Here is a 14,494-nt window from a genome sequence, read left to right as displayed (position 1 = left end):
TTCTTTTGCTGCACAGAAACGAAGTTTAATTAGATCCCATTAGTCAATTTTGTTGCATTTGTTGCAATTACTTTTGGTGTTTTCATTATGAAATCTTTGCCCATGTCTATGTCCAGGATGTTATTGCCTAGGTTGTCTTCCAAGGTTTTCATATTTTTAGATTTTACATTTAAGTCCATAGTCTTCCTTAAGTTGATTTTGGTATATGGTATAAGGAAGAGGTCCAGTTTCAATCTTCTGTGCGTGGCTAGCCAGTTATCCTAGCACCATATATTGAATATGGAGTCTTTCCTCCATTGCTTGTTTTTTTCTGCTTTGTCAAAGATCAGATGGCTGTAGGCGTGTGGTATTATTTCTAGGTTCTCTATTGTGTGGTTCTCTATTATTTCTCACACTGGTCCATGTGCTTATTTTTGTACCAGTACCATGCTGTCTTGGTTGCTGTAGCCCTGTAGTATAAAGTCGGGTATCATTATTCCTACAGTTTGTGTGTGTGTGTGTGTGTTTTTTTTTTTTTTTTTTTTTTTTTTTTGGGCTGGTTTTTGGTACTCTATGAATTTTAAAATTGCAGCCTGCACAGATTAACACAGCTGCTTAAGGAACCACTCTGAATTTTAGCAGCTTAAAACACCCATAATTGTATTTTGTCACAATTCTGAGTAAGGTATTTGCATACAGTTCAGCAGAAACAGCTCCCCTCTGCTTCATGTGGTACTGTGTGGGGTAGATCAATTTGGGGAACAGATTTCCACATTTCTGGGTTCCCTAGCTGGCATTTGGCTGGGAAGCCTCAGATTTTCTTAAAGTTGCCTTCATTTTTCTAAATGTCTCTAATTTTCAGTAAGAGTAGATGGTCTAGACAGCTTTCCATGGCAGATGACTTTCCTCTTTGTAAAAGTGGAAACTATAAATCCTCTTAAGCCTAGATTCAGAAGTCTCAGAATGTCATTTTTCTTATTTTCTATTGGTCAAAATAAATTGATCTCAAATTATTCCAAATGTGAGATTTTGTGCATCATAAAATGAAATTTAAAATTATCATGAATGATCTCTCTTCTTTTAGAATAATTTCAGCTGTATTTTTAGATTACAGTACATCTTAAAAGACCAGCCAAGATTAACTAAGCAATATAGATAACATCAAGTCAGAAAACAGAATGTGTAAAATGTTCTTCAAATTGACTCAATCTTTATCCTAACAAAGGCTACATTGTATATGTTATATGTTATGTAACTCCAGGTTTTCTCTCAATATGTAAAATAGTCAACATCTTACATGTATAAGGAACCAATGTATGACAATGTTCTTTGTTATAAGAAACAAAAAAAAGAGAGATGTATTCATTTATTCATTTATAAAACTAATCATTATTAAATACCTACTACATTTTATGTGTTAAAGTTCTGGACACTGAATATCCAGTGAGAAATGAACAAGACCATAACTTTGTAACAACAGTCATCATATCTAATTTTCTAGTTGAAAGGGATGGATAATAAATATGTATTAAGTCAGATGATAAATGCAATGACCACACACACACACACACACACACACACACACACACACACACATACACACACTTGATTGAAAGTCATTTGGGAAAGCAAAAGATTGCTGTTTTTAACAGGTCAAATTATAGCTATCAGAGAAGGTAAAATTTGAACATCTGAAGGTAAAGATCTTCCTGTGCAAAGGCAATCAGACAGGAATGTTATAAATGTTCTAGCAAGAATGACTGATGCACAGTGAGGGAAAAAAGGTCATTGAGAAGTGTCCAGGGCCCAGATATGAAGAATCTTTCAAACTTTATTGCAAAGCTCTCTTTTTTATTCAAAGTGTGATTGGAAACATTCATTTTTTTAAAGACTTGCAGAATGCAGCATGGAAAATAAAGTTTAGAGAAACATGAATTGAACATGGAGCTCATTAGAAGGCTCTTGCCAGAGCTTGTGAAGACACAAGTGCAGATCAGTACCTGGATGGTAGTTTTGGATGTACAGAGAGCTGGTTAGATTCAGGATGCATAATGTAAGCAGAGTGGATCCACTTACAGGGTGGAGGTCAGGTGTAAAAGATATAAATAATCAACAATGACTTACATTTTTTGTCGTGAAAAATTCCATGACTGACAGAGCTATTTCCTTTACAGGAAACAATGGAAAAGAGTTAAGTTTCAGAATAAAGAAAACCAAGAATTCAGTTTACATGTATATGTCTGCCACGTATTAAAGTAGATGCTCACTCAATTTTCTATCTCACTTGCCGTCCTCATTACTTTTTGGGGGACTAAAACACATTTTTTTTAAAACTTAAAAAAAACTAAGCTCTTGACAGGAAAACAGAGAATTCTTGATAAGAATTTTTGTATATCCAAAGCAAATTTCAAATCAGTGGATAATATGGTTTTTTGAGCAACACATGGCCATTTACTGTGTTTTATACTAGTTTGGTTCTGCTACATGGACTTAACCATAAGAAACCTTAGAACTACTGTTAAGGTTAATTTTTCATTATTGTTACTACACATATACACAGAATTTTGAAAATTTGTCCCATTACATTGATGGTAGAATTTAATACATGATTTAGAATGTAGTATTACAGTTTAATTAAGCAGCAATAATGTTTTTCAAAGAAAAAATTATTGTCAGCTGTAACTAGAAAATTTCTGTTGGTAAATTCAAATAAAAGAATTAAAACACAGATTCTGTTGTTTACGTTTATATAATTATGTAGCAGCTAAAACTAGTAATTAATGTAATACAAGTCACATAAAGTTTCTATGTTTGGAGGAAAAATAAAAACCGTTTTCTGAAGATTCTAATAATATAGCTATAAAGTGAATAAATCTTCTGGATTAAGTGACAATGGGTTAGCCATAGGGACTCTTGCTGACTGAACTCTTAGCTTCTTTTGACTAAATGTATAACTATCACAGTAAGCTTCATTTTGTAGTCTTTTGATGAAGATACAAATTTATAGGTGTTACTATTTGAAATTGATGCACATACTATTTAAATGCTAATGGAGATATTGAGAGTCATGTTACCACTCTTTATTTATTATTTTTTGAGAGTATTGAGAGTCGTGTTACCACTCTGTATTTATTATTTTTTCATTTTCCCCCAAACCACTTCTCCCATCCCTTTCTATTTGTGACAATTTTTGAGCAGCTTTTTAACATCTATGTTCAAAATACATGCTTATAGTTTCTAATATATATTGTATGAAAATAAAACTCATTTATTTGTCAGTTCACTGAACATTGATCAATATCTGTCACAATACACTGCACTTGGCACTGGAATACAGACATGACTGGAATATGCTTATCCTAGAGAGGGTCACAATCTATTGTAAGCAAAGAATTTTAGTCATGACATAAGTGCTATAACAGAGGAATTACAGGCACTAGGAGCCATTGAATTATTTTTTCCCCCTCAAAGCAGATCCTACCCTTTATTATGTAAGAGAGCTTGCTGTAAGATCACTAAATCATTCTGGAGAATTACTCTGGACTGCTAGACTTTTATTCAGAACACCATGTTTCCTTTTTTTTTTTTTCTTAGTGTTCAATAAGATTAAGAAAGCCATTATAATAAATATATCATTCATAAACATTTTAGAAGTTATCTCCTCTCAAAAGTAAATTTAGTATAAAGCATGAAAACATACATTCCACCTTCATTGTCCAAATTCCTGTATTTCTTAAAAATAAAAAATATGGGCATCGGTGGAACCATACACTGTAGAGGAACACAAAGAATGTTGCTAAAATCTGGAATTGGTTTTCTGAAGGCAGACAAATGTGTTACTTTTCTAAGAAGATTACCATTTAAAAGCTGTAAACAGTCTATAGTTTGTTGAAATTTCCAAGCAAGCATCAAATGAAGCAATTTTATTCTGAATTCATACAAGATACAAGGGGCAAAATTATAACTCTTAAAGCATGGCTACATGGTTTTGTGTCTCTATGTGAGAAGCCAGTCTTATTTAGACATTGCCACTGAATGTGATATCAGCATCACTAGGGAGCTATTTGCATTTGTAACAAGATCCCCAGGTGATTTATATACACATTCAAATTTTAGAAGCACTAATTTAAGACCTTGTTTATTAGATTTTTAAAATTTTATGAAGAAATATGAGATAGCTATAAATAAAATCATGGTTATAATTTGTTTTTAAATGAAGAAATCATGTCAAGACAACATAAACATGCTAAAATTTTAGAAAGAACATTGCATACAATTCTGAATCTTTTAAAGAGTATGCAAGGGACAAATGGGAAAATTGTTTTTACATATCTCTAAATGTTACCTCATTATATTTTACTTCTTCTGATTATGTATTTTTAATGAGTAAATGAAATTTGCTGTATCAATCATCCAAGGAAATTTTAGACATGGAGTTTAAATGCCAAGTATTTTATGTGACCTGTAAATATTTGGATTTATGCTAAACAGAAACATGACTTTTTTAAAGTCTGAATTTCTTGGGAATTTAATGATGATCTCTTAATATTCCATGTGATTTCCATAAGAACTATAATTTCCTACCTTATTTTAAGTGAAATTTTAATAAGTGAAAGAATTGTTTTACCTTTCATAGGACTTATGTTCTTTACCTAACTCTTTCCTTATGTATTAAAAAAATGTCTATTCAGAGCTTACTGTATACAAACTACTGTTATGTTGCAGCCATTTTTGTCATCAAGAAATTAGCACCAAAGACTGGTACAGTAGCCTGCTTATGAATAATTCTGATGCAGTTTTCTATTGGTATTGATGGAAGACAAGGGTTAGCAGACTTTTCCTGTAAAAGGCCAGATAACAAATATTTTAGGTTTTGTGTCTTATTCACTTTCTTATCTACTAAACTCTGCCATTGTAGGGGAAAAGTAGCCATAGCCAGTACGTACCAAGTGAGCATGTATGTGTTCCAGTAAAACTTCGTGAATACTGAAATTTCAATTTCACATGATTTTATTCTTCTTTTGACTTTTTTTTAACCCCCTAAAAGTGTAAAAACCATTCTTAACTCATAGGCTATGAGTTAACATATGCAGCAGGATGGATTTGGACTCCAGGCTATAGTTTGCTGATATCTGCTATAAGACATTGAGTATATGAATGTATATTAACAGTGGATTACTACTGACTATGGATTTAATAGAAACTTGATTGATTTCTGATCTATAATATTGACCCTATATATGTAGATTTGAGAAGTAAAACAGAGGCCAAAAGAGAAAGAAGCAGAGAGAACTAAAAATCATTGTGAATCTACCATGTACTAAAATTTCATCTCGTTTAAACTTCATGACAGCCACATGAATAGCTTTATGACAACCATTTTACACATGAGAAAAATCAAGGCTTAAATAACTTTTCAAAGTCATACAGCAAGAGGCAGAAATAATCTAAGTCTGACCCCAAGTCCTGAAATATTTTGCATTATTACAGTAGCCACAGTGACTTATCCAATGGGATGCATGCTATGGACTTAAAAATGTTTATTTTTATAGGAAGATGAGGGAGAGCATCACAAAGAATGCAATATTTGTTTGGAACTTTGAGGTGGAATTCTGACAGGTAGCTGGAAGTTGGAGGAAGGCATCCACATATAATGGGTGTAAAGCTAAAGAGAACATGGAGGTCGAAAAATAGGCAGATGAATGAGGACTTCTGAATTTCCAGTGGACATGACAGTGTCTTTCATTTCATTCCCCTTGACTTTATCTTTCTTTTCTCCTGCAATTTTTAGCCTTTCTAGTCTGATAAAAATAGATTGGCTTACATTCTTCTTTTTACTTGTCTGTTTTTGTTCTTGGACCAAATATTTAAAAGATAACCTAAGAGTTTCTCACTTGGCATTTCTGAGTACCCCCCAAAAAACTTTCAGAAGCCTCTTTTTCCTTGTTGATTGTCACATAAGCCTTTTGACTAATTGTGCTTGGCAATATGCAGTGATAAAAGACAAAGGAGATAGCTGGTAGGGGTTGCGTCTTTCATATACCATTGACTTTTATACTTTCTCAAAGCAGATTACAGCCACATAGCTATTTAAATGATATGCAAATTATATGTGGCCACAGTATTTGAGCTGGATCATAATTACTACATAGGTGGAGTGGTGGCTGTCTGATTAACACAAATATGCACCTCATGCGGACTCTCTTTGTGTTGTATGGTATGTGTGCTGAGAAACACAATCCATAATTTTCTCTTAATGACCCAGTCTCATGTTTTATAACATGCGTAATATTTAAGCACTTTAATTGTTCTCTTTGTTCTCTTTTTAGGAATCCCTCATAGCGAAAAGAGATGCGGTAGGACAACAAAAATATTAGTATAGAAGATTTGCACTAGAGTGTAAATTTTATAAAAATAATATAAGAGAAGTTATACCCTGACAGAGATTTCATGTGTCTTAGGTTTAGCATTTTCTATATTATATATCTTTACATATGATAAAGAAAGAATAAAAGAACGTGTAAAAGAATCTCTCATAGATGAAATCTACTATATTAAACAGTGTTCAACTTTGATTTTGGAGATGGAAAATATGTCTATGTTTGAAAAATCAAACTCAAATGTATGTTTCTCAGGGCCTAATGCTTATCTGAGGGAAACACAGGCAATTTCCATGAAGTCTTCAAGAAGTAAGAGAGCAACATAATCTTTTTTGCTACTAATAGCTACATCTGAAGATTTAAGAAATGTTCTCTTCTTTATAATGTTAAGTTATATCACAAAATGAGAAACAAGGAAGCACAGGTGCTTTTATAATTTTATAAAAGTGTTGACCTCTATAATTCACAGTGTGTAGCACATTTGAAAGGGTAATCTGGGGACTATCTGCTCCTGATATCATTCTAAGGTACTTTTAGGTATAGCTTACTGAGAGAACACATATTTGAGAAGCTGTAACCAGGAGTGCAACTCTTACTTCCTAAAGTATACTTTCAGCTGATCTAAGCTATCCCTAGATCTTTAAAGTCAACTGACTTATCCCTAAGACCTTTCTAGGAAGGCCTCTGAAAACCAGCTGTGAACTGCAGTACAGCACTTGCTTTTGACAATTACTCTGGTCTCCTTTCTGCTTTACCTTTCTGATATTTCTCTTTCTCTTCTTTGTTTCCTAGATCGTGGTCCTTGCTCCCTTGGAGCCTTCATTTCAGGGCTAGATTCAGTCACTCAGACCTTTTCTCTCTTTCTCTCTTAATTGCCCAGACTTCATTTTTCTTTTGGTTTTAGCTTTGGTTTGGCTTTGCCTGTGTATCCTTTACCAGGAAGTAATCCTGCTCTTCACTTAAATAGGCATATTTTCTTTTCAAACTCTACTATCCCTAACTTTACTTCAGGCTTACACCTGTGCTTGTAGTTATATGCATCTAGATAGCAAATCTCCTTCATAGATAAGTTTAAGGGCAAGGTTTAAAGGTGAAAGAAAGAGGCAGGAATTTTGGTCAGTAGACCTAAAGATAAAGTTACTTATATGTTTATGGATAAGTGCAAATACATCTGGCTATTTCTAGATGCAATAAACATTTTTCCATCCAACTTTTTTTTGCTTCTGTTAATATCAGGTTTTCTCATTTCATCTAATGTTGATTTTGTTGAAGTTTAACTTATTTTCAGCCTAATATCAAAGTAAGTGAAGTGATATTTTTGTGTGCTCTCATTTTTTGGTAGATACTCCTCTGTTCATTCTACATGACTTGACTCTCTATGATACTATGACATTTCATGCTGTTGCAGTAACTGTAGTGGTCTCTAAATTATTAAGTTGCTTCACTCATTATTACCCTGAACAATGCTGGTGGAGCTCATGTCAAGGTGAGATTTCTTCTAAGATCAAGGAAAAACAGATTTCTTTAGATCAATTTCTTGAATATGTACTTTTCATAACCTAACATACTCAAATAATACAAATGATCCCACAAATTAGTATGTTTGATTTCCCTAAGTTAACATTTATACTATTTAAGCATCACAAGGTGAACTCAGAACTTTATAGTATCACAGGTAGCAGCCCATCTGGAACAGCCGCTGCCATGACGCTGGCTGCAGTGGGGGAGGTGTGGTTGGGGCTGCATGCTCCAAGAAGTCAGCGGAAGCTAGGAACAGGAAGAAGTCCTGCCCTATTCCAGGTTGGAGAAGCAGGAGCCCTGCCCTCCTGGGCACAGCTGCAGCCACCAGGCCAAGGCTGCCGACCCAGACCTCTCTACATTCTCTGGGGCCAGGAAGCCCCTCTTGCTGTAGGCTCAGAAGTACCTGCTCCTGCTGCCTGGGCTCTCCCCACTCTGGGTGCCCACTCTGATTTCAGAACAAAGTTATGGTGCAGCCCAGATGCTGTCCTGACTTGGCCAGGGGTGCACACACTTAAGGCAGTGCTGACACACCAGTCTCCTGCCACCTTGGCCCCCTCTGGAAGTTAGGTGCTGACAAGCGTGGGAGGGGGTCCCAGGGTGGGGCTAAGGGTAGCTCAGAGCAAGCCTGCAGGCACCTCTCAGCACAGCCTGGATACTGTGGGCACTGTGGAAGAAAAATGAATAACAGTAGGAGGCAGCCAGGCTCCCGGGCAGAAAGGGGTGGGTACCCAGAGAAACCCTATCTTCACGCTGGGCAGGTCCTGAGGCCTGGGGGCCAGGGCACCAGGGTGAGAACTTATGATGCTTTTCCTGGGCCCACCCATGGCCACCCATGGACCAATCAGCGTGCACTTCCTCCCTCTAAAGTTCCTAAAAACCCTGGACTCAGCCAGACTCCAGCAGTGTGACAACTTGCCTGTAGAGTGGGGATAGGCCACTGTGGGTCTCCTCCCTGCTGAGAGCTGAGCACTTATCAGGACAACTTGCCTGGAGAAAGGAACTACCCTCTTTGGGTCTCCTCTGAGCTATTTTTTTGCTCAGTAAAGCTGCTCTTCATCTTGCTTACCCTCCACTTAGCCATGTAACTCATTCTTCTTGGACATGGCACAAGAACTTGGGACCCACTGAATGGTGGAGATGAAAGTGCTGTAACACAAGCAGGGCTGACACACGCCCCTTGCTCGCCACATTGTGGATGACGAGGAGAGAAGAGAGGATAGAAGAGCTGCAGCCCTTTTGGGAGCCCAGACCTAGGAGCTTCACAATCCAGGGCTGTGATAGCCTCTTTAGGGTTTTGTGGTTCCTGTCATCTCCAAGCTTCTAGGTGCTACTGTGTTCCCCAGTACCAGCCATGGAAGCCACTTGCAGTACTCCTGATCCAGCTGTACCCTCACAAGGAGCTTCACCTGCATCAGCACCTGGAGCTGCCTTCCCCACTGCAGCTGACACGCTTGGCTGTGTGCAGTGGCCAGATCCTATGTTCACTTACTCACATACGCCTTATCACTCTGCACCCAGCTTGCCCTTAGCAGGCATGAGATCCAGGCTGGTAGTGACAGCTGAGTACAGACTGCCAGGCCAAGTGGGCAGAATGAGCCCAGCTGGCCTGAGCAAAATACAGGCAAAGGTGCCATTGGCCACAGAGGTTTCCCACCAGAAAAGTGACACCCCAAGGATCCTGTGACAGTACCATGGGTCAGATGGCTCCTGAGTTAAAATCTTGCTCTCCATTCACAGTCCCCTAGACTTGGTGTTTCTAATTTGCAGCTTTCTCACCCTTCAACTTGCTAATCATTGTATTTTTAAAGCTTTTATTCACTTTATTGCTAAAGCTAATATGATATTTCCAAGTTGTTGCTGATTGTTCTATTAAATGTAGACTTTCCTTCCTGTTTATTCTTATTTTCCACAGTTCCTCCATTTTACATAATAATTGAAGTGTTCTACTTAACGTTTTCTTCTTGTCTTTACTCTTGTTATTTGTTTCACTTAGAATGGCTTCCTGTCTTTGATCAGTCTCTAATTTTCTTTGTACAGATCATATTGACTGAAATACCTGATGACTAATCAAATACTACTCTTTTTCACTCACTTGTGCTATTTCCCCAAAAGTTTACTGACTGTAAACTTTACATATGTAAATAATTAAAGTTTAAACTCTTAAAATTGTAGACATGTAGTAAATTCTTAGAAGACTACTCTTCCTAACTTCTTAGGAAGTTAGCCTGGCAATCTGCTCTTTCCTAATGAGAATAAATGTGCTCTTTATATTATATTAGGACGTCTAAAATTACTTTAACCTCTAAGAATTTGTTTCTTAATATGAAAAAATCTAGCTAATGATATTATCTGATTTGACAGTAATATTGTTAATGAACCATTAAAACATAAAGCACATGTGATGATACCATTTTAGGGCATTGGTTATTTCGTTTAAAATGCATTGCATGTTCTATGCCCTTATTGTCATCAGCTAGATCTCTGTTTTGTACCCAGATTCGTATGGGCTGTAGTAGAAGACACTACATGGCAAAGAAACAAAGTAGATTGGTGAGAAGAGGGAATAGTGGTGACTGATGATTAAAAGTAAAAAAATCTACTTTAGGGAATATTATTGCATACCTTTAGAATTTTGTCATTTTTATTGGCTAATAAAAATGGAAATGTTACATCATATATTTATTTTTATCCTAAGAAACCAAAATAACTTCAAAGCAGTTTTAGTTCTCAGACATAAAACAGAAAGCTAAGGTAAATTATTATAAACTAAAGGTAGCTCAGATCATACACAAGAGGAAGCTAAGTTACCTCAAAGGCAGATGGCTTCCAGACAATATAAGCTACTTACAGTGTCCTACTTCCACACATTTAGTAACTTAACACACCACACATTTACCATTATATACTTCTGAAGGTTAGAAATCTAAAATTGGTCAACAGAGCTGTATTTCTTCAAGAGGCTCTTGGGTAGGAATCATTTATTTACCTCTTCTATTTTCTAGAGGCTGTGTTCATTTCTTGCCTTGTGGCCACAGATTACTCTCATCTCTGTGTCCAATGTTACTTGATCTTCTCTGACTCTGACACTTCTGCCTCCCTCTTATATAGACCCTGTGATTATATTGGACCCACCTGCATAATACAAAATAATCTCCCCATCTCAAGATCTTTAACTTAATTATATTTTCAAAATCCTTTTGGCCACATAAGAGAATAATATTCACATTTGTAGGAATTAGGGCATGGCCATCAGTGGGGAAAGTTATTCTGGCTACCATAGCTACTAAGATTATTAGGGCCACAGCTCATCATCTTCCTACTCTAAGTTTCTGAAATATAATAAACAAGCTGGAGGCATCACGCTACCTGACATAAAACTATATTACAAGGCTACAGTAATCAAAACAGCATGGTGCTGGTACCAAAACAGAGATATAGACCAATGGAATACAACAGAGTCCTCAGAAAGAATGCCACACAACTACAACCATCTGATTTTTGACAAACCTGACAAAAACAAGCAATGAGGAAAGGATTCCCTGTTTAATAAATGGTGTTGGGAAAACTGGCTAGCCATATGCAGAAAGTTGAAACTGGATCCCTTCCTTACACCTTATACAAAAATTAAACATTTAAACATGAGGCCTAACACCATAAAAACTATAGAAGAAAACCTAGGCAACACCATTCAGAACATAGGCACAGGCAAGGACTTCATGACTAAAAGCAATGGCAACAAAAGCCAAAATAAACAAATGGGATCCTTAAGAGCTTCTGCACAATGACAGCAACAACAACAACAACAACAAAACTATCAATAGAATGAAACAGCAACCAACAAAATGGAAAAATATTTTTGCAATCTACCCATCTGACAAAGAGCTACTATCCAGAATCTATGGAGAACTTAAATTTACAAGAAAAAAAATCAAAAACTGGGCAAAGGATATGAACAGACACTTTTCAAAGGAAGACATTTATGCAGCCAACAAACATGAAAAATAGCTCATCATCACTGGTCATTACAGAAATGCAAATCAAAACCACATTAAGATATCACCTCATACCAGTTAGAATGACAATCATTAAAAAATCAGGAGACAACAGATGCTGGAGAGGATGTGGAGAAATAGGAATGCTTTTACACTGTTGGTGGGAGTGTAAATTAATACAGCCATTGTGGGAGACAGTGTCATGATTCCTCAAGGATCTAGAAATAGAAATACCATTTGACCCAGCAATCCCATTACTGGGTATATATCCAAGGTATTATAAATCATTCTATTATAAAGACACATGCACATGTATGTTTATTGCGGCACTGTTCACAATAGCAATGACTTGGAACCAACCCAGATGCTCATTTATGATAGACTGAATAAAGAAAATGTGACACATATACACCATGGAATACTGTGCAGCCATGAAAAAGGATGAGTTCATGTCTTTTTCAGGGACACGGATGAAACTGGAAACCATCATTCTCAGAAAACTGACACAAGATCAGAAAACCAAACACCACATGTTCTCACTCATAACTGGGTATTGAACAATGACAACACATGGACACAGGGAGGGGAACATCATACACCAGGGCCTGGGGGTTGGAGGACCAGGGATGAAATAGCAGGGGGTGGGGGGATTGGGGAGGGGTAGCACTAGGAGAAATACCTAATGTAGCTGATGGGACAATGGATGCAGCAAACCACCACCATGGCGCGTGTATACCTATGTAACCTGCACAATCTGCACATGTCTTCCAGAACTTAAAGTATAATTTAAAAAAAGATAAATGAAAAAAAAAAACACCCACTAAAAATTAAAAATCTGGCATTTTTAGACAATATAGTTTGTAAGTACGTTATCATATAAAGTGAAAAGCCTTCTTATAAGTGAATCCAAATTGAAAATTGCCACAAAGCACAATTTTCTAATATATTGCTTCTCATTTACACCATTTCTTTGTATACTTGCTGAGTCAAAAATATTCAAATAATTATTCATTACTTGCTGAATATGCTAGGTCCATTCATATTCCACAAGCTTGCATAAAAGGTAAATGCTGCCTACTTTCAAAAATATGTGTAAACAGGAATCTTTTATTTAAATACAGATCAGGAATGTCTTTATAGAATTTGATGGGGTATTCTAATGGTGTAGAGATAACATCTCTATAAATAGTTGCAGTATATTTCAGGTGCATTTTTATAAATAATATAAGTCCATCCATGGAAAATAGATAATGGGAAATTGAGTCACTTTTTTAATTTCTGAGGGAGACTATTGAGATGCCACTGTGCCTTTAAAAGCATGGCCACAGTTGTGTAAAGTTGGCAAGATTACTGAAAAATAACTCATTGTTCACTTGTGCTCAGCATAGTTTGAAGACTTTGGGGGAACATCAAATGAATGTATTCATGGTCTTGTCTACCAATCTATTTGGGGAAGTTTAGGGAATTATGTAAACTAATTTCACTGGAAATTGGGAGATGAATATAATTGTCTTGGACTAGGAGAGTCAGGGAACTTTCCTGAGGGATATTATTGTTACATTGATCCATACAGGTGCATTGGAGAGGTGCAGAAATACAAGGGTCCAAGGTATAAAGTGATTTTTAAAAAAGATTAGGGTGAATAGAGAAAATCAGGACTATAGAGAGATGGCATAATGGGATCTATTTTGGATAGATATTGTGGGGTCAGGTTAAATGCCTTTTTATTTAAGGACAAGTAGAGAAGTTTGGGCTTCATAATACAAAGGATATTTAAAAATCTGTCAATCAAAGAAACAAAATCCTAGAATGTAAAGCCCTGTCACTACCACAGGCACACAGAAGACAATATATTTGCGATGTTGAAAGGAAATAGTGGAGATTTTTGTCATAATCTCACTGATATGCCAAGTGCCCAGAGTGATGCCAGATATGTATTTATTGAATGAATTATTTTATTTTTCACATATTTTTGTGACAAATCAACTTTAAAACTAATGTTTTACTATAAATGATATAACATCAATTTGGTGCTATATGGAATTAAGTTTTTTTTTTTTTTTTTTTTTTTTTTTTTTTTTTTTTTTTTTTTTTTTTTTTTTTTTTTTTTTTTTTTTTTTATGTACTAAAAATACAGGTTGAGAAGCTGGGTTTGGTATTTTCCATAACAGAGACCCAAAAAGTAGGGAGGCTGTGAGACTGTGGTCTCTCCACTCAGCATTTAAGACTCTGTTCAGGCTTCGCTCTAAAGCTGAGCCATCCTTAGACACTCCAAGGCAGACAGAACCCTTTTCAAATGAAAGCTTATTTCTTTAACTGGCTATAAAGCAGAGTATTTTAATAGTCTTCTGTGCTAAACCTCTGTGTGTATCCCTTTTGTATTTGTAATGTTGTATCCATTGAAATATCAAGATTTCTCAAGAAATAAATTAGGTTTGCACGGAGGAAATGCAATTTTCAATTAAATTCATATGTGGAATATTGAGTTGCTAATAATAAGCTAGTTTATGGAGATAATGAATTATGCAACTCCTGTAAAGATCTGTACTTGTAGCATTGCTGGAACTGAGTTCAACAATTCAGAAAGACCTATGCTGTTTTTCTTTTTTAACTTAACTGTTA

This window comes from Cebus imitator, unplaced genomic scaffold (assembly GCF_001604975.1).
Source record: "Cebus imitator isolate Cc_AM_T3 unplaced genomic scaffold, Cebus_imitator-1.0 Scaffold912, whole genome shotgun sequence".
Lineage (NCBI taxonomy): Eukaryota > Metazoa > Chordata > Mammalia > Primates > Cebidae > Cebus > Cebus imitator.
This window is presented reverse-complemented; position numbering follows the sequence as displayed.